This window comes from Dendrobates tinctorius, unplaced genomic scaffold (assembly GCF_039654945.1).
Source record: "Dendrobates tinctorius isolate UK_male_01 unplaced genomic scaffold, ASM3965494v1 ptg000240l, whole genome shotgun sequence".
Lineage (NCBI taxonomy): Eukaryota > Metazoa > Chordata > Amphibia > Anura > Dendrobatidae > Dendrobates > Dendrobates tinctorius.
In genome coordinates, this window is record NW_027361907.1 from 7,177,699 (window position 1) to 7,200,379 (window position 22,681).

The following is a 22,681-nucleotide window of genomic DNA, read 5'->3' on the forward strand; positions in this document are numbered from 1 at the left end:
CAAATGAAAGTAATTCTGCAGCGTCCGTAATGAGTCCACAATGAGTCCAGACAAAAAGAGCTGTTCCGGAGGCGCCACCTGGCAATCCGACGCCAGGAAAATAGAAATAGTCATTGGGTGAATTCAATGGATCCAGCAGATGAGGGACACAACACAGTCCCACGGTTCAGCTTCTAACAATACACACGGTCACTGGGATCTCACCTCTGCATAAGGTCCCAGCCCTTCGCAGGTCACCACACAATTGACTCAGCCAAGATATGAGTCTATTGTCCTGTGTCCTTAGAAGAACAAAGACAGAATCCCCCACTAGATGCAGTACAAGTGAGGTGGACCTAGGCCTGATTACATTACAGTCTGGGAACACAGGCCAGGGGAGGGACATGCTGTTACATCTACAGTCATGGCCAAAAGTATTGACACCCCTGCAATTCTGTCAGATAATATTCAGTTTCTTCCTGAAAATGATTGCAAACACAAATTCTTTGGTATTATTATCTTCATTTAATTTGTCTTAAATGAAAAAACACAAAAGAGAATGAAGCAAAAAGCAAAACATTGATCATTTCACACAAAACTCCAAAAATGGGCCGGACAAAAGTATTGGCACCCTCAGCCTAATACTTGGTTGCACAACCTTTAGCCAAAATAACTGCGACCAACCGCTTCCAGTAACCATCAATGAGTTTCTTACAATGCTCTGCTGGAATTTTAGACCATTCTTCTTTGACAAACTACTCCAGGTCCCTGATATTTGAAGGGTGCCTTCTCCAAACTGCCATTTTTAGATCTCTCCACAGGTGTTCTATGGGATTCAGGTCTGGACTCATTGCTGGCCACCTTAGATGTCTCCAGTGCTTTCTCTCAAACCATTTTCTAGTGCTTTTTGAAGTGTGTTTTGGGTCATTGTCCTGCTGGAAGACCCATGACCTCTGAGGGAGACCCAGCTTTCTCACACTGGGCCCTACATTATGCTGCAAAATTTGTTGGTAGTCTTCAGACTTCATAATGCCATGCACACGGTCAAGCAGTCCAGTGCCAGAGGCAGCAAAGCAACCCCAAAACATCAGGGAACCTCCGCCATGTTTGACTGTAGGGACTGTGTACTTTTCTTTGAATGCCTCTTTTTTCTCCTGTAAACTCTATGTTGATGCTTTTGCCCTAAAAGCTCTACTTTTGTCTCATCTGACCAGAGAACATTCTTCCAAAATGTTTTAGGCTTTTTCAGGTATGTTTTGGCAAACTCCAGCCTGGCTTTTTTATGTCTCGGGGTAAGAAGTGGAGTCTTCCTGGGTCTCCTACCATACAGTCCCTTTTCATTCAGATGCCGACGGATTGTACGGGTTGACACTGTTGTACCCTCGGACTGCAGGGCAGCTTGAACTTGTTTGGATGTTAGTGGAGGTTCTTTATCCAACATCCGCACAATCTTGCGTTGAAATCTCTTGTCAATTTTTCTTTTCCGGGCACATCTAGGGAGGTTAGCCACAGTGCCATGGGCTTTAAACTTCTTGATGACACTGTGCACGGTAGACACAGGAACATTCAGGTCTTTGGAGATGGACTTGTAGCCTTGAAATTGCTTATGCTTCCTCACAATTTGGTTTCTCAAGTTCTCAGACAGTTCTTTGGTCTTCTTTCTTTTCTCCATGCTCAATGTGGTACACACAAGGACACAGGACAGAGGTTGAGTCAACTTTAATCCATGTTAACTGGCTGCAAGTGTGATTTAGTTATTGCCAACACCTGTTAGGTGCCACAGGTAAGTTACAGGTGCTGTTAATTGCATAAATTAGAGAAGCATCACATGATTTTTCAAACAGTGCCAATACTTTTGTCCACCCTCTTTGTTATGTTTGGTGTGGAATTATATCCAATTTGGCTTTAGGACAATTCTTTTTGCGTTTTTTCATTTAAGACAAATTAAATGAAGATAATAATACCAAAGAATTTGTGTTTGCAATCATTTTCAGGAAGAAACTGAGTATTATCTGACAGAATTGCAGGGGTGTCAATACTTTTGGCCATGACTGTAGATATTTGGTTTGTTTTCTCAATGTGTTTATTAATCAGAGTAAAGGTTTACTTTTAATTTAACCAGTTGCTTTTTGGTTTACCTTTTTTCAATATGTGAGGCCCCCAACATACAGGTATTTTTTTTACAATCCACACTCAATTGAATATTCTTTTATTACAAACTGCAAATCAAATGTTGCTTAAATGTTTTCAGTTTCATGATATTCATCAGACAATCTTGTGGTAAAGCTTGCAGAGTGTAGGACTAGTTTGAAATTGCACAGTAAAGCAAAGTGACCCAATAGTAGGATACTGCCACCACCATGTTTGATGGTGGGGATGGTGTTTTCAGGGTGATGTGCGGTGTTAGTTTTCTGCCATGCATAGTATTTTGCATTCATCTCAAAAAGCTCTACTTTGGTCTCATCTGACCAAAGTACTTTCTTCCACATGCTAGCTGTGTTCCCAACTTGGGTTTCTGCAAACTACAAACAAGAATTCTAATGGATTGCCTTCAAAAATGACTTTATTCTTGCCTTTCTTCCACAAAGGCCAGATTTGTTGAGTACATGACTAATAGTTGTCGTTTGGACTGATTCTCTCACCCAAGGTGTGGGTCTATGCAGTTCCTCCAGAGTAAACATGAGCATTTTGGCTGCTTCATTAATTAGTGCTATCCTTGCTTCGGATGTCAATTTAGGTGGGCAGCCATATCTTGGAAGGTTTGCAGTCATGCCATTCGCCTTCCATTTTTAGATGATGGATTGAATAGTGCTTCCCGAAATGTTCAGCACTTGGCTATTTTTTATAACCTTACCCTGCTTTGCTCTTCTCGGCTTTGCTCCCTGACCTGTCTAGTGTGTTTCTTGGTTTTGATGATGTTGTTTGATCTCTAATGTTCTCAAACAAGACTTCGAGGTCTTCACAGAGCAGCTGTAAGTTATACTGATAAAAAGTTTCACACAGGTGGATTCAGTTTACTATGTGACTTCTGGAGGCAATAGGTCCCTTAGGATTTTATTTAGGCATACTAGGCTATAGCGGGCTGAATACAAATGCACATCACAATTTTTAGATTTCTATTTTTAAAATATTTAGAAAACTATGTATCATTTCCACGGTGCTTAACAAATTCTTGCTACTTCGTGTTGGTATATCACATAAAATCCAAAACAAATACAGTTAAATTTGTGGGAGTAACATGAAAAAGTGTGAAAAAGTTCATAGGGTATGAATACTTTTTCAAGTTACTGTAACATTCTGTTCCTGCACAAAACCTACTGAGTGAAACTTATTTATTGAAGAAATTCTGCTTTCTCCTCAAACTTGGTTGTCAAAACAGAGTCAATATGTTGCTATCTATGCACAATAGCTAGAATTAGACTGAAGTTCGAACAATATTTGAATGATGAATTGTCTAGTGAACGCAAAGATAAACATTTTAGTCCAGATTGGCTGATTCAGTCATTCAAACTAGCTATGAAAGTTCAGATATACAAAGTGTATTATGAATTAAACAGTCTATTTCAATGAAAGCAAGCATTTTCACCTTCACCAATCCACAATATTTTAAGTTTCTCCTTTCCAGAAATTGCAACGTCTTTATTTTTCTTTTTATCATTCTCTCCCTGTAGTCTTTTTTTCCTTATTAACAATCCCCTTTTTTCTTTATTATTTTTTTTCCTTTTTTCTCTTTTCCATTTTTCCTACCATTTCTCTCTCCTAACTCAGTTGCTCCATATCTAGTGGTTCAGACCACTAAAGCATTGTCTGTACCCTTCCAGCACATTTACCACAACAGTTGATTCGATCATCCTTTTTTTTTTCTTCATTTTTCATAAACAACCTTTATCAACCCTTATTTCTGCTCCTTTTTATCTCTGAACACTGTTATCTATATTTTTCACATACTGTAGATTACTTATTTTTATTTGAGTTTACATTTATTTTCCAAGCTTTTGTAATTGTGTTATCATGTATTATGTTGATGAGATAGAGTAATGTGCTGGTCATGTGACCACGGAGCACTGTTTATGTGCACTTTTTTATGTGTTATTTATTTATTCCGACATTTTTTACATCAAAACGCATTGACGAATAAAATCGCATCCATACTGCATCTGGTAAAGGCCCCATCACACACACTGCGATCTCGCTAGTGAGATCGCTGATTGTGTGACGCCACAGCGATCTCACCAGCGAGATCGCTGTGTGTGACGGGGATCAGCAACCGGCCCCCCTGCCGGGTATCGCTGATCGTGCTCGATCGGCCTGGGCCATTTTTCGATCGCTAGTCTACCGCTGGCCAGCACGCATCGCTGCGTGTGGCAGCGAGAGACCAGCGATCAGCGATGCTGGACGCTGGTTTCTAATGTTAACGTTGGGTATCCAGGAGCCGCGGCTCCTGGATACCCGCTGTTTACCTTGGAAACCGGCGTACATGCTGGTTTCCAAGGAATACAGTGGGTATCCAGGAGTCGCGCGGCTCTTAGATACCCGCTGTTTACCTTGGAAACCAGCGTGTAAGCTGGTTTTCAAGGTAAACAGCAGGTATCCAAGAGCCACGGCTGCTGGATACCCGATGTTTACATTAGAAACCAGTTTGCTCGCTGGTCCTGATCGCTGGGGCTGTCTATGTGAGAGCTCACCAGCGATCAGCCTAACGATGTCCCAGCGATCCCATCATGTCGGATCATTGGTGGGATCGCTGGGACATCGTCATGTGTAACAGGGCCTTAACTTATCGCATATTGGATCCTCAACAGCGAGAGTATATATCCACTTTCATCTTCAAGTATGTACCTGATATTTTTGTGTCGATCTGCACCAACCATTTTTCATGCAAGTTAACAAAGGGGTTATGACTGTCACAACCCTTCCAGGTGAGCAAATCCCATTTTACTCTTTTCCTTGTAATCTGGATAAAACTCTATTCTACTTGGAAGGAAAAAATATTTTAGTATGCATTTTTAACCTAACTACACTTTAAATGAGTATCACCTAAATATAATTCTGTATGGGAGAATATCCGTTTTCATTCTAATGGCACTATACATTTATCTAGCTGCATAGTAGTAGCACTGAGCCCCACTGAGAGGAATTATAACTTTCTGGTAACTATAAATTTACACCGCAGAATATTACAATGTAAACTACAATAGTATCTATAGAACATGGTAGCATACATAGGACAAGAAGTTATCAGCATAGGTTTTAATCCCTCAAGAATTTGACATAAAGCTATGGTTTAAAATTGCAGCTAGATCTGCAGAAAGGTAAATTGAATAGCAATTTCAAATGATAAACAGTAAAAAAATAATGATAGTATCTGTAGTTCTAAATAATGCATCTCAAGTTTTCATATACTTTAGTGCTTAAGTTGTAGATTTTAAGTTGGATGTGTAAATGGGTGTCTAGTTAAAAAAATGTTTGCAAATCTCTTAGCCATAATCTTCTGTAATTTAGTGCAAAATCTATGTACTACAACTCCACAATCTATAGAAAAATATTGTATATGTGAAGTAAATAATTTTGATATTAGGATCACAGTTTTGGAAAATTATTCTAAAATGCCTGGTATATGTTCTGATGGGAGGGTACCTGGTAAATGGATTCCAAGATGACAAATAGAAAATCTCTATGAGGACATAGCCGCCTAAGGTTATGCACTCACAATAATTATTTTTTCTTGACTACACCTTAAAGGGTTGTCTAGTCCAAATTGATAAGTCTACAGTCACTTTGTGTGACTGCAGATTTATGAATTCACCAGTTTCTGACCCTGGACCAGAGAGTATGTATGAGTTGACAAAAATAAGGAGAAGGTCGACACCATTCAACCTGTGTGATTGAGCAATCAAGCCTGGAGGTACCGGGTGCTCACAATACAAGATGTAAACATGTATAAATAGGAAGAAAAAATAGTAGCACTCACCGATCCTTTAGAATTTAATTTCTTTATTCCGAAAAAAATGTTTAAAACTACTGCAGAGAGGGAAGGAGCACATTTGCAGGGCAACTAACATTTCACGCTTTCCTACACTTCTACTGGTCCTGGAATTGTCCTGAACTGGTCCAGGACCAGTAGAAGCCAAGAAAGTGTGAACCAGTCGTTGTTCCACACGTGTTCCTTCCCTCTCTGCAGCTAGTTTTAAACATGTTTTTCTGAATAAAGACATTGGATTTTAAAGGTCCAGTGAGGGCCACTAGTTTTTCTTCCTATATACAATGTGTCTGTAAATTCATGGTGCACTTTTGACCAGTCACAGGAAAGTATACAAGTATACCACAATCCCCAGATCTGACACCCTTAGACTTTTACTTTTGGAGTTATGTGAGGCAACATGTGTACACTGAACATATCAACGACATTAATCACTTAAAACAGAGAATCACAGACGTTATTCACTCTGTTACACCATGACTTTACGGACACTATGTATGAGTTAGACATACTCCAAGCCAGTGTGCATGGCCTCGCTTCCATATGCTTGTACGGAACCAGGCCACTTCCTTTAGTCATTGAAGTCCAGAATTATAGTGGTCACTGGGGAGCGCAGGGAAGTGACAAGATTTTTTGAATTAATAGTCCAATGCAGCTCCAGCCGTAGAACTCCAATGGAGGATGATAAGCTAGGATGATGTGAGAAAACGGTCAGTGGAGCGCCAGGAATAAGAGAAGAGAGCAGTTGTTTCTTTAGCCTACAACGCGTTTCGACGGCTCTCTTCTCTTATTCCTGGCGCTCCTCTGACCATTTACTCACATTGTCCTTACTTCCTCTAGTCAGCCACACCCACTGAACACCACATCACTAGACAGGGCATGGTCTGGTCAAGCGCACACACATTCATTATTCTTCAGTCATACAGAGTGACTACAGACTTATCAATTTGGAATGGACAATGCCTTTAAAGAATAATATATTCTAGAATATTTGGGTAAAACATATTTGGCACTAGAGATGAGCTGATCAATCCATGAAGGATCAAATTAGAGTTAAATTTAGTTAAATATATAGGCCGTCACAATTTCAAGCATTCTGCTATTTCATTCTTGAGGATGGGACAAAAAAACTTGTCTGGTTCCATGGGATGGAACTGCATGGAACTGCATGGGAACTGCAGATCTCTGACCGGTGGTAATGATCTTACCGCTGATCAGAGCCACCGCTGTTTTTTGTACTGTCATGCAAATGACAGCATGGGAAACATCCAATGTTCGGTGTGCTGAACCCGAACAGTAACATGATCTTCCTGGAGAAGTTAGTGTTCAAGGTCTGTGCCCAAACACTAGGTGTTAGGTAAGGACCTGAACTTTACTGTTTGGGTTCGTCCATCACTGTTCTTCACTCATTAAAAACAAGAATGCAGTATAAATCCCCTTGATTAAATTTTTGCTGCTAAAAGTTATCATGAATTCAAGGGTTTTTTAGTCACAAAAAGTGTGCTTCCTACATAGTAAAACAGACAAGGCAATATTATTCATCCTACATAAAAATCTCCATAATCCAGAAGTTTAAACGCAACTGTCTACCTCAGAAACTAACTGTGCATGGTTGTAAAAAAAAGGTTTTGCACACTTAATTATTGTAAATGTCTAATATTAGACCTATCCATATGCCACCTGAATACAGCGATCTATTGCAAGCACTTGCTTTTGGGATATGAATCCACCCAGCTTTTCTTTTAAATCTTATAACAGGATTTTGTGAATCACGTGGACCCATTTTTTGTAAAGAAAGGTCACTTTTGCAATAGAATACCTGTTTTAATTGTTCAATTTATCAACCATACATCTCACGACCATAATGCATGCTGTTGCAGCATTTTCAATTTTAGCCATGAGCCTACTTGTAGCTACTTTGCAAAGTACTTTAATAGGATGAATGGGCTCTTTCCTAGTTAATCAATCATCGATTAAACTGAAAAAAGGTCTGGAGCTGATTTCAGTTGTGGCATTTGGATTTCAAAGCTCTTCCTATGAATTCACAACATTCGGTCAAATGAGCTCTCAAAGTAAGTAAAACAGACCATCATTAGCCTGAAAAAAAGATTAAATTGATCAGAGCGATAGCAGAGATGCTAGTAATGGTCAAATCAACAGTTTAATACATTCTGCAAAAAAAGAGTGTTCCGGTGATCTTCAGAATTCAAAAAGGCCTGGAAATCCACGGAAGACAACGGTGGTAAAGACAAACCCTTCACAACATCCACTCAAGTGAAGAACACTCTCCAGGAAGTGAGTAGTTCAGCATCTTAGGTGATTCAGAATATAAGTCTACCATAAAGGAAAGACTTCATGAGAGAAAATACAGCGGGTTCACGACGAGGTGCAACCATTATTCAGTCTTGAAAACAAGAAGGACAGATTAGACTTTGGCAAAAAAAAAATCTAATGAAGCCAGCCCAGTTCTGCAAAAGCATTCTTTGGACAGATGATGGGAAGAAGAAAGTATGGAGAAGGCATGGAATGGCTTATTCTCCAAAGCATACCACATTCTTTCAATGCATGGCTTCCAATGAAACTGGGTCAATAGTATGTATTGATGATGTGACTGAAAATAGAAGCAGCCAGATGATTTCTGAATTGTTCCGGGCTGTACTTTCTGCTCAGATTCAACCAAATTGGAGCAAGGTTAATTGAATGGCGCATCACAAGACAGATGGACAATGACCCAAAACATACTGTGAACTCAACCCAGGAATTTTTAAGGCAAAGAAGTGGAATATTCTGCAATGACCGAATCAGTCAACAGATTATTAAACCATTGAGCATGCATTTCACATGCTTAAGACAAAACTTAAGGCAGAAAGTCCCATACCCAAGCAACAACTGAAGTCATCTGCAGTAAAGGTCTGGCAAAGCATCACAAAGGAGGAAACCCAGCATTTGGTGATATCCATGGCTTCCAGACTTCAGGCAGTCATTGACTGATTATCTACAAATTATTAAAAATTAATTAATTAATAATTTGTCCAATTACTTTTGAGCCTCTGAAATGAGGAGGTTTTGTAGAAAAATCTCCTAAAAAAGATTAAGGATTTAAATTTGTTTTATTTGTCAGATTTAACATTTGTAGGCAATATAATGCCGCAGATTACTTTACTTACATCTACCTACATAGCGACCTAGCTTTTATGGCGATGAAAATTTTTTAAGAGGGGAGAATTTAAAATAAAAATTATCTACCCTTCCCCTCAAAAAAATTTTGGGGAAAACATTATAAACATTTATTTACAATTTACTTTTTGCATACCTATTCTGATATTACAGTTTGGCAATAGTATACCACAAAACTATGCAGTGGTCTGTTGCTGCATTTTCATTTGGCTTTCCTTCCTCCTTACATTAGTTTTAACATAGTTCTTTTTAGTCAAGTGAAAGTTCATGTGCATTAAAACAAAATTTGTAAATGATTTTTCACAAATTGAGACAATCAACTGTGCAGGTCTGTTTTACTACACCTGTTTAAATTGTCAAATTGGAGATACAAGTCATACTAATATTACAGGTGGACTGCTGAATTGTCCTTTATATCAGTCTCAAGAACCTAATCCAGCATTTCTGGTTGATTTCTTATTTTTCCTGGGTTAGCTAAGTGTGATAACAAAATTTTGGACACGAATGAACTTTCATACTTGAATCAAAAATTAATGTTAAACAAAATCATGGCACGGGCAATCAACATGGTAGCATTAAAGAAAATAAAACACATATCATAAAAACAAAATGTGATAGCTGTTAGTAATACAGTAGATAGATAGATACATTTTTTCAAGTATGTATTTATCAATTGCTGTTGCAAAGGGTCCATGTACTGTAGATACAAATTCAGAACGTTACCAAACAGTGAAAGTGTTGAAGATGATTAAGTAAAAAGTAAATTCAATAATATAGGTATTATATGGACATATTGCAATGATAAAAAAGCAAGCTAATCACAAATAAAAAGAATGTCATATTACCTGAAATGTTCAAAATAAAAATACTGAATCCAACATTTTACTTTCAAGTGCCATAATTTTAGAACTGATGTTGATGAAATTAAGAAGTGCATTGCAGTGACCTGAATAAAAAAATAAAGAAATACGTAAATTTCCAATATTTTAAGAAGATAGTGTGTGTTTGTAGTCAGTCTACTCAGAGACTGAGTAGGATAACATAAAATATTGTCTTATAGCCTAATCACTAAGGAATCACAAATTACACTAAATGGAAGATTATAAAACTCTATTTTATATTTTTACTTAAACAATTATTCCACCAAAAAAAAACAAAATATTATCTTTCCAAAGTATAGGGAATAACTCTCTGATCAACCTCTGGGACCACCAGTGATCCCAAGAACAGGTCATTGAAACCCTGAGGGAGACATTTTTCAGCCCTGAAGGTGTGAAGGCTTGACTTTCTCCCCATCCATTGTCCATGTGACTGCCTGAAATAGCTGTATAGCTTTGCTCTGAGAATCTAGCAATCACCCTTCCTCCACACTAACAATTTTAATTTTTCTTCACCACTTAGATATCAAAAAATTATATAAGTTGTCATTTTTACCTATTTTTGAATGGCTTACAAAATGAAACACAAAAAAGCAACTGTAAAACTTATTTGTACCATTTCATTGCACTTAATTTTTCCTGTACTTTAGTGCACTATGTAGTAAAATGATCACCCCCTTTTAAAATCATAGCTTGTTTCTGAAAAGCAACTCCTCATACTGCCAAGCTGAAGGAAAAATTAAAAAAAAAAGTCTCTCGGTAAAATGGGAAAGAAAAACTGAACCACAAAAAATAAGAATTGGCTGCAATGGGTTAAATGGACACTAAGTAATGCTTTATTTTCATAGTGCTGTAGGGGCTCTGAATACTTATTTCAATGTACTCTTACACAATGATCTGTATTCATCATATCCAAATGGAAAAAAAAATATGAAAACTATTGCAAAATTTTTTGGGGAAGTTGCCCTTAGTAAGTAATCAGATTGGTACTTTATTTTATAAGACCAATCAAAATTTTAGGCAAAAATCTGATTTGTTTGTATGAACAAATGCACCAATTTTCTTTGAAATGTTTCGATAAATCGTCCGTTAAATTTGACATACAGTATAAAGGTGACAGGGATGTTCAGAAAGCTTGTCAAGTGCACTGGCTTTGTATTTCCAGAAAATATTGTTCTTTAATTGCTATAAATAACATATTTCAGAAAAGACATGCTCAGACCCAAACTTTTTTTTTATAAAGTAGTCACTAATGTAGCACATTGCACCAAAGAGGTGAAAGATCTTTAAAAGGTTTAAAAAGCCTCCTTTGACTTATCAAGTTTTCAATTCTATTGCCTTTTCTTGTTGCTTTGTCCTACCTCTGCAGGTTCCTCATTTTTAATTGATATTTCATGAATAATTCAGTTTCAAACTGTATTTTTTAAAGATGACTGTGGTTACCATTATTTTTTGAAGCCTGCCAAACCTTTACAACCATTAAATGTGGTATGAAGGGGGTCTCATTAATTTAGCAACAGTGGAAGTTAAAAGCAGCACTGTAATGACAATAAGAAGTTGTTTAGGTTTTCATTTATTTCTACGCCTATACACTTTGTTTAGATTTGAAATATTGTTGCTTATACAGTGGGGCAAAAAAGTATTTAGTCAGTCAGCAATAGTGCAAGTTCCACCACTTAAAAAGATGAGAGGCGTCTGTAATTTACATCATAGGTAGACCTCAACTATGGGAGACAAACTGAGAAAAAAAATCCAGAAAATCACATTGTCTGTTTTTTTTTCCTTTTATTTGCATATTATGGTGGAAAATAAGTATTTGGTCAGAAACAAAATTTCATCTCAATACTTTGTGATATATCCTTTGTTGGCAATGACAGAGGTCAAACGTTTTCTGTAAGTCTTCACAAGGTTGCCACACACTGTTGTTGGTATGTTGGCCCATTCCTCCATGCAGATCTCCTCTAGAGCAGTGATGTTTTGGCTTTTCGCTTGGCAACACGGACTTTCAACTCCCTCCAAAGGTTTTCTATAGGGATGAGATCTGGAGACTGGCTAGGCCACTCCAGGACCTTGAAATGCTTCTGACGAAGCCACTCCTTCGTTGCCCTGGCGGTGTGCTTTGGATCATTGTCATGTTGAAAGACCCAGCCACGTTTCATCATCAATGCCCTTGCTGATGGAAGGAGGTTTGCACTCAAAATCTCACGATACATGGCCCCATTCATTCTTTCATGTACCCGGATCAGTCGTCCTGGCCCCTTTGCAGAGAAACAGCCCCAAAGCATGATGTTTCCACCACCATGCTTTACAGTAGGTATGGTGTTTGATGGATGCAACTCAGTATTCTTTTTCCTCCAAACACGACAAGTTGTGTTTCTACCAAACAGTTCCAGTTTGGTTTCATCAGACCATAGGACATTCTCCCAAAACTCCTCTGGATCATCCAAATGCTCTCTAGCAAACTTCAGACAGGCCCGGACATGTACAGGCTTAAGCAGTGGGACACGTCTGGCACTGCAGGATCTGAGTCCATGGTGGCGTAGTGTGTTACTTATGGTAGGCCTTGTTACATTGGTCCCAGCTCTCTGCAGTTCATTCACTAGGTCCCCCCGCGTGGTTCTGGGATTTTTGCTCACCATTCTTGTGATCATTCTGACCCCACGGGGTGGAATTTTGCGTGGAGCACCAGATCAAGGGAGATTATCAGTGGTCTTGTATGTCTTCCATTTTCTAATTATTGCTCCCACAGTTGATTTCTTCACTCCAAGCTGGTTGGCTATTGCAGATTCAGTCTTCCCAGTCTGGTGCAGGGCTACAATTTTGTTTCTGGTGTCCTTTGACAGCTCTTTGGTCTTCACTATAGTGGAGTTTGGAGTCAGACTGTTTGAGGGTGTGCACAGGTGTCTTTTTATACTGATAACAAGTTTAAACAGGTGCCATTACTACAGGTAATGAGTGGAGGAAAGAGGAGACTCTTAAAGAAGAAGTTACAGGTCTGTGAGAGCCAGACATCTTGATTGCTTGTTTCTGACCAAATACTTATTTTCCACCATAATATGCAAATAAAATGAAAAAAAAACAGACAATGTGATTTTCTGGATTTTTTTTTCTCAGTTTGTCTCCCATAGTTGAGGTCTACCTATGATGTAAATTACAGACGCCTCTCATCTTTTTAAGTGGTGGAACTTGCACTATTGCTGACTGACTAAATACTTTTTTGCCCCACTGTATGTGACAAATGTATAATTTTTGGACACAATGGAAATCCATTAAAAATATATTGATTTTAAGTTTGTGGGTTTAAATGTGTAGTTTGATAGTAAAAAATGAATATATGTAAAACAATGTGTATTTGTTAGCATTTTATTATGTAAACATGCTCATTTTCACCATATATAAAGGCCTTGTTTTTGTGGCAGCCACAATATTGTATATATTATCACAAAAATCCCGAAAGTGGACGCTTACAGCAGCTCTTTACTCTGGCTACAAAAATGTGGCACCATCTACTGTATTTCACATCCATATAGAGAAAAGTTGTATTAATTGTATTTTAACAATTCTGTGATTTTACCTAATAATGAAACCCTATATAACTAGAAAACCATCTTTGGTTGGTTTTACCTTACCTGGTAAAAGCCAATAAACAATTAAATAAACTTAAAAATATAAAAGTTTGTTACATTAGAAACCTGTAAGGTTAGATCTACTTCTAATATTTAAAACTGGACCTCAACTCTTTCCTGTATTGATTTGTAAGCAGGATTGTGAGGGATAACTTTCAATTCTTGGCAATGTTGAACAATATTAATGTTAAGTTGTGAGCAAGTAGAGTTTTCAACCAAATGACAGTTTATAGGACATAAGTTTGAGAAACTGCATCATCATATCTAAGAATTTCCAAACCTATATGCCAATTATTCATGGAATAGTAATGTCTTCAATATTAAATTGTACCATATATGCAAACATTTTTAGTGATGATGACTCTATTCATATCCGTGTTGAAGCCAGCCTTCATCGCAGATTTAGAAACATGTATAGGAAAGAATATTGCAGCATTCAGCACTCCTCTTTTTGTCAAAATGGGAGACACTTTGAAAGAATCCAATTATAAATCTGAGAGACCAAAGTGATCTGTTTGTATCCATCAGGCAAAATTGCCAGAAGTTTATTAATTTAGTCTATCAGCTACTGTTGCAGAGCAGAAAAGAGAAATTGACAATGCAAATCTGTTAGTTATATGTCCTGACTCCAATGTTGGGTTTTGATTCCTTCCATTATTGTTATCTCTCTAGCTCTGTGCTAGTCTGCACATGGTAATTATGGTGATCCAATGAACAACTCTGATGTCATCATCCAAGGACTGCTCAGGTGGCTGCTAGTGGCCTGAGTATTAAGGTAGTATTGCACTTGCTAATACATGTGTATAAGGAATTAAGCCATACTTCCAACTTGGTTCTGTTCAAGCTAGGTGTTTGAGCATCTGTTCAGCTGCTTCATACTGCAATCATACTGCAATCCTGCAACAAGCTACTTTGTTAAGCTCAGTTCTGCTAAACCTAGTGTTATTTACGCCTTCAGCTCTGCTGAATTAAAGTGTTTGACAACAAACTCACCACTGCTATTCCTGGACCTAAATCAAGATGAATGATAATGAACTCATATCTGCAAATTCTGTTGCTGATCACACCTTCAGCTCTGCTTTGACAAGTTACTTGATAATCAACTCCTGACAGAATTCCTGTTGCTGTCTTCTACAAAACTGCAGCATGGTTCCAGATTTCATACACATACTTGTTGTTCTTCTTCTGTCTGCACAACTGCCTTTGTGAATCTTGTGTTTCCAGCCCCACCTATCCACCGGCCATCCTGCATATGCAATTCTACTGGCCCTTGCTGTTCCAAATGCCCCCTTGCAACCCTAATTCTCTGGTCTGGTCTGTGTTGCACAACCTGACTTATGGCTGAAAGAATCCACCTCACCAGGTGAGCTCATTACAGTAATTCTCAAGATGCTTGTGGAACAACTCATAATTCTGAAGACTCCTAATTTCCTGGTCTCTGGCAGAGAGGCATTCCTCCTTGAGTGAAAGTTATGATGAGTGTAGAGAGATTTGTTGCACACTATGGGTAGTAAGGAGGTTCTGACCAAAATAACAATCATAAGAGAATCAACCATACTCAAATATATTATTAGATTTATATAATGTTGAAGTTTTATTTGTGCAAAACTATAGCATAGTGCTTGGTATAAGGACATTTGCAACTGGCAATGTGGCATCTCAACCTACCCTGGGGTTTTTCCAAAAACTCGCTGGGGAGAAGTGAAAATAAAACATATTAAAATGTGCTGCACAATATGAACAGTGAAAATAATGAAATAGCATAATATAATCCAGAATATATAAGTAGGATGTTGTAAACAATAAAAGTACTGTAGTATGATTAGAATTATAAAGCTCAGAGCATGCTCTACAAGACACTCAGCTATCAGTGCTTTGCTTTGTAATCTACATTGTTATAAATATGTTTACATATAAAGATAACAAGGAATTTGAATAAGCACATGGTTTAGGAAAGTGAAAGATGAAATTAGCAGACCTGCTCTGGAATTAGCCAATGGTGAAGGCTTACAAATATGCAAGATTTACAGCAGCTATTAAACCTATAAAGAAAGACTACACATACATTAAATAATTCAAAGACATCAGTATATTATTAAGACGTAGCTTTATTATTAACATATAAAAGCATGTAAAACAATGTGGTGTAGTGACCACTGTGTCCGCTAGGGGGTGCTGTGTGGATGTCCTAGGAGAGAGGATGAATGGCAGAGTCCTGAATGACCATTATGTATCTCAAGGTGGGTGGCCTTGAGATGGAGACTTATGTGTGTGTTGATCAGCCGTGATACTGCTGACATGTTGTTTCAATGTGTCAGGGAGAAGTCTCCAGGTAGCTGGGGAGACGGGCTGGCCCAGTTACCTACAAACCCACCCAGGGGGTGTGTTTAAGAACGCTATTCCAAAGTGTGTATGAATGGTTCAAGGACCTGTGATGAGGTCACAGCCATGTGACCCGGTGGGCGTGGCTACGGACCATATAAGGTGGCCAGGGTAGGTCACATGTGGTGAATGCAGGGACCCAGTTGGTCCGTTTGGAAGGTCTTGCTGGGAGATGTGTCTGCTTCCCTGAAGTGCCTGTGTGCAATGGCTGCACGTGTCTAAGAGTTCCCAGAGGAGGGAATGGACGTCTGCAGCATGGAGAAGCAGCCATGAGGTAAAACCCTGATGGGGTGAGAACTATGAGGCTAGAAAGTCTGCACAATGGACATTGCATTACCTGTGTGAGTACAGGATAATCAGAGTGGAGCTCTGGCATGGACGCTATGCTGATTAAGTGAACTTTATGCTACTACGGTGGGTTTATGGTGCTGAATAAACCGCATGGACTATGATTGTTTTGTGGAAAACCCGTGCCGGATCTGGTTTTGTGGCGGCTAAGCGAGTATCCCCTATGTGAATAACAGCGCTACCTCACAACATGTATGTGGAGACGGTCTAAAGATTATTTTATATTGGTTTAAAAATTGTATATTTGACTACAACCAGAATACTTGATTTATCCTTGGCTCAGAGGCTTCTGCCAAATTCAGTAGGTTTTCAAGATTTAAAACAGCAGCTAGTCAGGAGCTGATTGGGAGGGGAAGGGAGATGAGCACCTAACTGCTTTCTATGAATCAATGGCCTGCAGAGAAGTGGCTGGGATATTAGAATTTAACACCTCAGCCTGGAAAGTAGCTACTGCACATACTTCGCAAGTCACTGGTGGCCAAGATATATGGAAAAAGTTATATACTATGTAAGATAAAAGCTCCCACAGCAAGAGAACCACAGCTGAAAGAAGATTCATGCCAGTAGAAAACATGCTTATTTCTATGCTGACTAACTAACTAAACTGATTTAGTAACATGAGACTACTCCTTAGCCTTAGATGGTTAATGCTATGGTTACAGTAAGAGCAAATCCAGCTCAAGAACTATTAGGTATTTTGCAAAATTGTACTCATTATTACAAGGTTTGGATTTAGACTGCCCTAAAATTAAACATGCTTTCAAGCTTAATCATTATGACCAAATACTGTTCAATGTAACATAATATGAATCATAGCATTTATTTTTGCAGAGGACCTTAGATAACAGATTGCATTAATATCTTTTTTCAAGCATACAGACTTCCAAAATGGGATTTGTTGTATCTTTTGGCAGTTCAATTTTCAAGAATTCAAACCTAGAAATGTTTGAGCATCAACTATTTTAATTTTTAGACCTGATTTTCTAAAAAAAAAGTCATGCAAAAATAATGGCATTATTATAGGAGTTGGCAGATTTTATCGTGCAATATAAATGTATACTATACTGTCTTATTAAACAGGGATAACTGTGCGCTTTATCACTGTTTATTATGATCAAAGCCTTATTTCTGTCTCATAAGAGTCAGTGATAAGCGGTCATAGATAAGCGCTTAGGAAGCAACCCAGGGGCGGAAAAATATGTCAGGTCTCCACCGCATCTCCAGCCGAAAACCTCCAATGGAGGATAGGGGCAATGAGAAAATGGAAACGGTCTTAAGAGCGCAGGAAAGAGACTCAGACAAGAGATGGGGTTAAACCACAACGTGTTTCGACTGAGGATCCGTCTTCCACCTGATGAAGATGGATCCTCCGTCGAAACGCGTTGTGGTTTAACCCCATCTCTTGTCTGAGTCTCTTTCCTGCGCTCCTAAGACCATTTCCATTTTCTCATTATTTCTGTCTCATGTCATCAACACATCTTAATTTGTGTATTTTGTAACAGCCTTTTTCCAGCCACCTTCTTCATTATGCTGTCATTGTGGACATATGTAGTTCTGTAGTTTCTTAGTCTTTTTTGGCATTCATAAAAATTCTTCTGTCATTTAAGGGAAGCTATAATAAGAAAATGACCTATTATTATTAGATTTTTGCTTTACATGTAGGTTTTATATATACATTTTTACAATGTTGTATTTTTGTGCATAACAATCTTTATCTAAAAAAAATAGTAAACTTAATATTTTAATAACTAACCACTAGGGCTCTTTTAGACTCATGCTTCCTGAACTATAAACATGACTTTAAGGTGGGCTCCTTATTATCAGTGGCAGGATTACAATGTCAGGTAACAACTCAATACACAACTGATAACACAAGACTCATTATTCACAACAGGCAATATTATAGCTGTCCCTGCTACCCCTCTCTTTATAGTGACTATTGCCCAAACTCATGAGATGCTTCATTATAAAATATAGGGCTGGATTCTGTTCATTGCAGTTATGAACACGTAGTGTTTCCTAAAACAACAGAAAGTTAAAATTTGAAGAAGCTCTAGTGGCCAATGTAAAAATTTCAAGATTTTGCTTAAAAAAATTGTCAAAATGTTTTAAAAAATGCATTTAACACAAAAACCATTGCATCAAAGCCATGTAGGAGGTTAAGACCTACGATTGCTGGTATTAATTAGATGCACCTGGCTACCTTTGACTAAGAACCATTGTCTATGGTCATTAGGTGTGTAATTGAACTGAATGTTGAGCAGAGTCAAGTGTGCTGCTGGTGGGTGACCAGCCAAAATGTGAGCTATAGCTGGGAGAGAGACATGTCAGAGTCTCTCTCTGAATGGAGACTGCAGGGGTCACCTAGAAAAGCTGAGCAGTATATGAGCTGCCATGTGGAATCTGCAGCCTGTTCAGTGTGAACTGTGCCCAGAGTTGAGCATTTCTGTTTGGTGCTGGGAGCTGCCAGAGCTCGGGCTGAAGGGGATACCAAGACGGGTGGTATTGTGCCTCTTCTCTTTATTCTCTTTATAAAGTTTGCTCTCTGAGAAATAACTGTAAGCTTTTCGGGTGAGCCTGCACTGACATATGTGCCATGCTAAATGAACTGTTATTTTGCTGTTATTACTACGTGCCCAGAACAGGCTGTTTTTGGTTAATTCCCTTGGAGTATTTCTGAAAGCACTAAAACTGCACGTTTGGACCAAATATATAGCATTCGTGTATGCTACCTAATGCCTACCTGAGAGCATGAATTCCTACAAATGTTTGAAGAAATACAGGTTTGAAGTCAAAGCACAGGCGATTACAGTATAAAGACTGAATGTCCTGGGTAAGGGCAGTTACAGCATTGCATACATGATCTGAAAGCATGGAAGAGCTGTCTTGCCTGATGGTGATATCACTACGGTATCATCACATCGCTGCTGTGGCACAGGAAAGCTGGGAGCTGTCTCTTTAACCCATTCATGACCTGAGCTTTTTTCAAATTTTTTTTGTTTTCGTTTCTTGCTCCCCTTCTTTCCAGAGCCATAACTTTTTTATTTTTTGTCAATATGGCCAAGTGAGGGCTTATTTTTTGCGGGACAAGTTGTCCTTTTGAAAAACATCATTGGTTTTAGCATGTCTTGCACTCTAAAATGGGAAAAAAAATTCCAAGTGTGGTGAAATTGCAAAAAAAGTGCAATCCCACACTTGTTTTTGTTTGGCTTTTTTGCTAGGTTCAATAAATGCTAAAACTGATCTGCCATTATGATTCTCCAGGTCATTACAAGTTCATAGACACCAAACATGTCTATGTTCTCTTCTATCTAAGTGGTGAAAAAAATTCCAACGTTTTCTAAAGAAAATGTGCATTTTTCCAAGACCCGTAGCGTCTCCATTTTTCATGATCTGGGGTTGGGTGAGGGCCGAGGTGACATTTTTTAATGATACCACTTTTGTGCAAAAACTTTTTTTGATCGTCCATTATTGCATTTTAATGCAATGTCGCGGCAACCTAAAAAACTTAATTCTGGCGTTTTGAATTTTTTTTCTCTCTACGCCGTTTAGCGATTGGGTTAATCTTTTTTTATTGATAGATCGGGCGATTCTGAACGCGTCCATACCAAATATGTGTATGTGTGATTTTTTTATTGTTTTATTTTGATTGGGGAGAAAGGGGGGTGATTTGAACTTTTAAGTTTTTTTATTTTATTTTTTTAAACACTTTTTTTAACTTTTGGCATTCTTCAATAGCCTCCATAGGAGGTTAGAAGCATGCCACACTTGATCGGCTCTGCTACATATGGGCGATGAGCAGATCGCCCATATGTAGCAGATTTGCTGCATTGCTATGAGCGCTGACCACCAGGCGGCACTCACAGCAATGTGCCTGCAACAACCATAGAGGTCTCTATGAGACCACTAGTTGTCGAGGCAACGTATCACCAACCCCCGATCATCTGACGGGGTCGGCGATGCGCTCACCGTTTGACAGCTGGATTTAACTAATTAATAGGCATGAGCAGATCGCGATTCCACTCACGCCTATTGTGGGCACATGTCAGCTGTTTATAACATGTCGCGGCTTTGAGGTGGGCTCACCGCCAGAGCTCACCTCAAAGCAGCGGAAAAAGGGGTTAAGTGGAGTTGTGGAGAACCAAGGTCACAACGCCAGGGGAAAGGTTAACATAGCACCTCAGTATAGGGAGATGAAGGAACTGACCAAGTCCTAGAACCAATAGACTGCAGCATAGGCCTTTATATATCATCTGCTTCACCTACCCTGCCTGGAGTGCTTTTCCTCATTCTCGTGAAGGGCCTCAGGAATTCTAGGTGACTGTGAACACTGGCCAAGTGATGAGACTTCGGGACTCAGTGAGTTTGGTGATACTGCTGCATGTACTAGAATCTGGGAAGGGGTGGAGATAAGGTGTATCCATGAAGAGACTATCCAATGGCCTAGGTGTATACACACAGTTATTCTGTGTCCCATGAAGTGGGAGTGGTCAAGGACTTGAATGCATTGTTATTGGTTCAGATTTTTCACTATTCTGGGATTTATGTGCTAATGTGGTAGCACCCAGTAGTCCAGTATGCTGCTAGGTATCAGCTATGGTAACAAGATCACATGATGTAAATAGGAAATTTCCAGTCATTTTAATGGCTACAGAGGAGAATGTAGTGTACTAAGCACAGACCAGCACAGATCAGCATCAGCGCATGTGTAGCAGAGTTGTATTTGTGATGTGCAGGCAGCTTAGCATGTGTGCATAATGTGCAGGCAACAAAGTCTGTGTGTGTGATGTGCAGGAAGCAGAGCCGGAGTGGGACCAAAAAGTAGCCCTGCCACACAAACTCCAACAGCCCACAAACTGTAACACTCCTCACCTCGATCAGTGAATTTTACTTTACTTTGTCATGCCCCTCACTCTCCTAAAAGGAGATATTTGAAGAACCACATGCAAATGGCGCCACATTGCATATGATCTACTACAGCTGCATTTACATGGTGCTCTACTGAGCTCCGATTTTCAGGATCATAGGGGTCCCATCAGTTGGATCTCCAGCATTTGGACAGTTATCCCCTATCCAGAGGGCAGTTAATTACTTCAGCTAATCCATTTAAATAGCTTTTCCAATATTTTATTTTTATTTGGCCATAGTAATATTGAAAATACTAAACCAATATTGACCCTTCCAAAGTCCAATGTCGCCTCTTCGACAACAGGACAGGAGAAGTGGTACTTTGCAGTGCATACAGGGTCGGCTCCAGGTTTTTGTGGGCCCTTGGTGAAAGTCTAAGTTGGCCCCTTTAACACATACCACAATTCATAATGCACATATACAGCAGAGAAATAATGGTATACAATGCCAAAGATTTCACTTCTTACATTGCATGAGTGATAACTATTGTACATTCTACAATAGGTCATAAATCAGACAGTATAGTCTTCCATACAGTATTATGGGCACCACATAGTCCTCCACACAGTATTATGGGCACCACATAGCGCTCTGTACAGTATTCTGGGCACCATATAGCGCTTCATACAGAATAACATGCCCTATATATTCCTCCATACAGTATAATGAGCCCCATATACTGCTCCATACAGTATTATGGGTACCACATAGTGCTCCATACCGTATAATGAGCCTCATACATTGCTTCATACAGTAATATGGGCACCACATAGTCCTCCACACAAGTATTGTGGGCACCACATGATGTCACTGCACCCTCTCACCTGAAACGTCACAGTCAGAAGACGCCGCAGCAGAGGAGTGGGAAGAGGTAAGTATTGCAAGTGCCCAGGCCCTGAGCAAGCGGGGAGGGGTGGACTTTTTATTATCCTATGTGGCAAAATTTCAGTTCCACAGCAGAGAAAAGTTATGTTATGGATCTGAAACATTGCCACATGGGCTAATAAAGAGTCTGCCACCTTTTTCACAACTTATTGGAGTGATTATATATACATATATACACTGCTCAAAAAAATAAAGGGAAAGCTTAAACAAAACATAACTCCAAGTAAATCAAACTTCTGTGAAATCAAACTGTCCACTTAGGAAGCAACACTGATTGACAATCAATTTCACATGCTCTTGTGCAAATGGAATAGACAACAGATGGAAATTATTGGCAATTATCAAGGCACCCTCAATAAAGGAGTGGTTCTGCAGGGGGGACCACAGACCACATCTCAGCACCAATGCTTTCTAGCTGATGTTTTGGTCACTATTGAATGTTGGTTGTGCTTTCACACTCGTGGTAGCATGAAAAAGACTCTACAACCCACACAAGTTGCTCAGGTAGTGCACCTCAT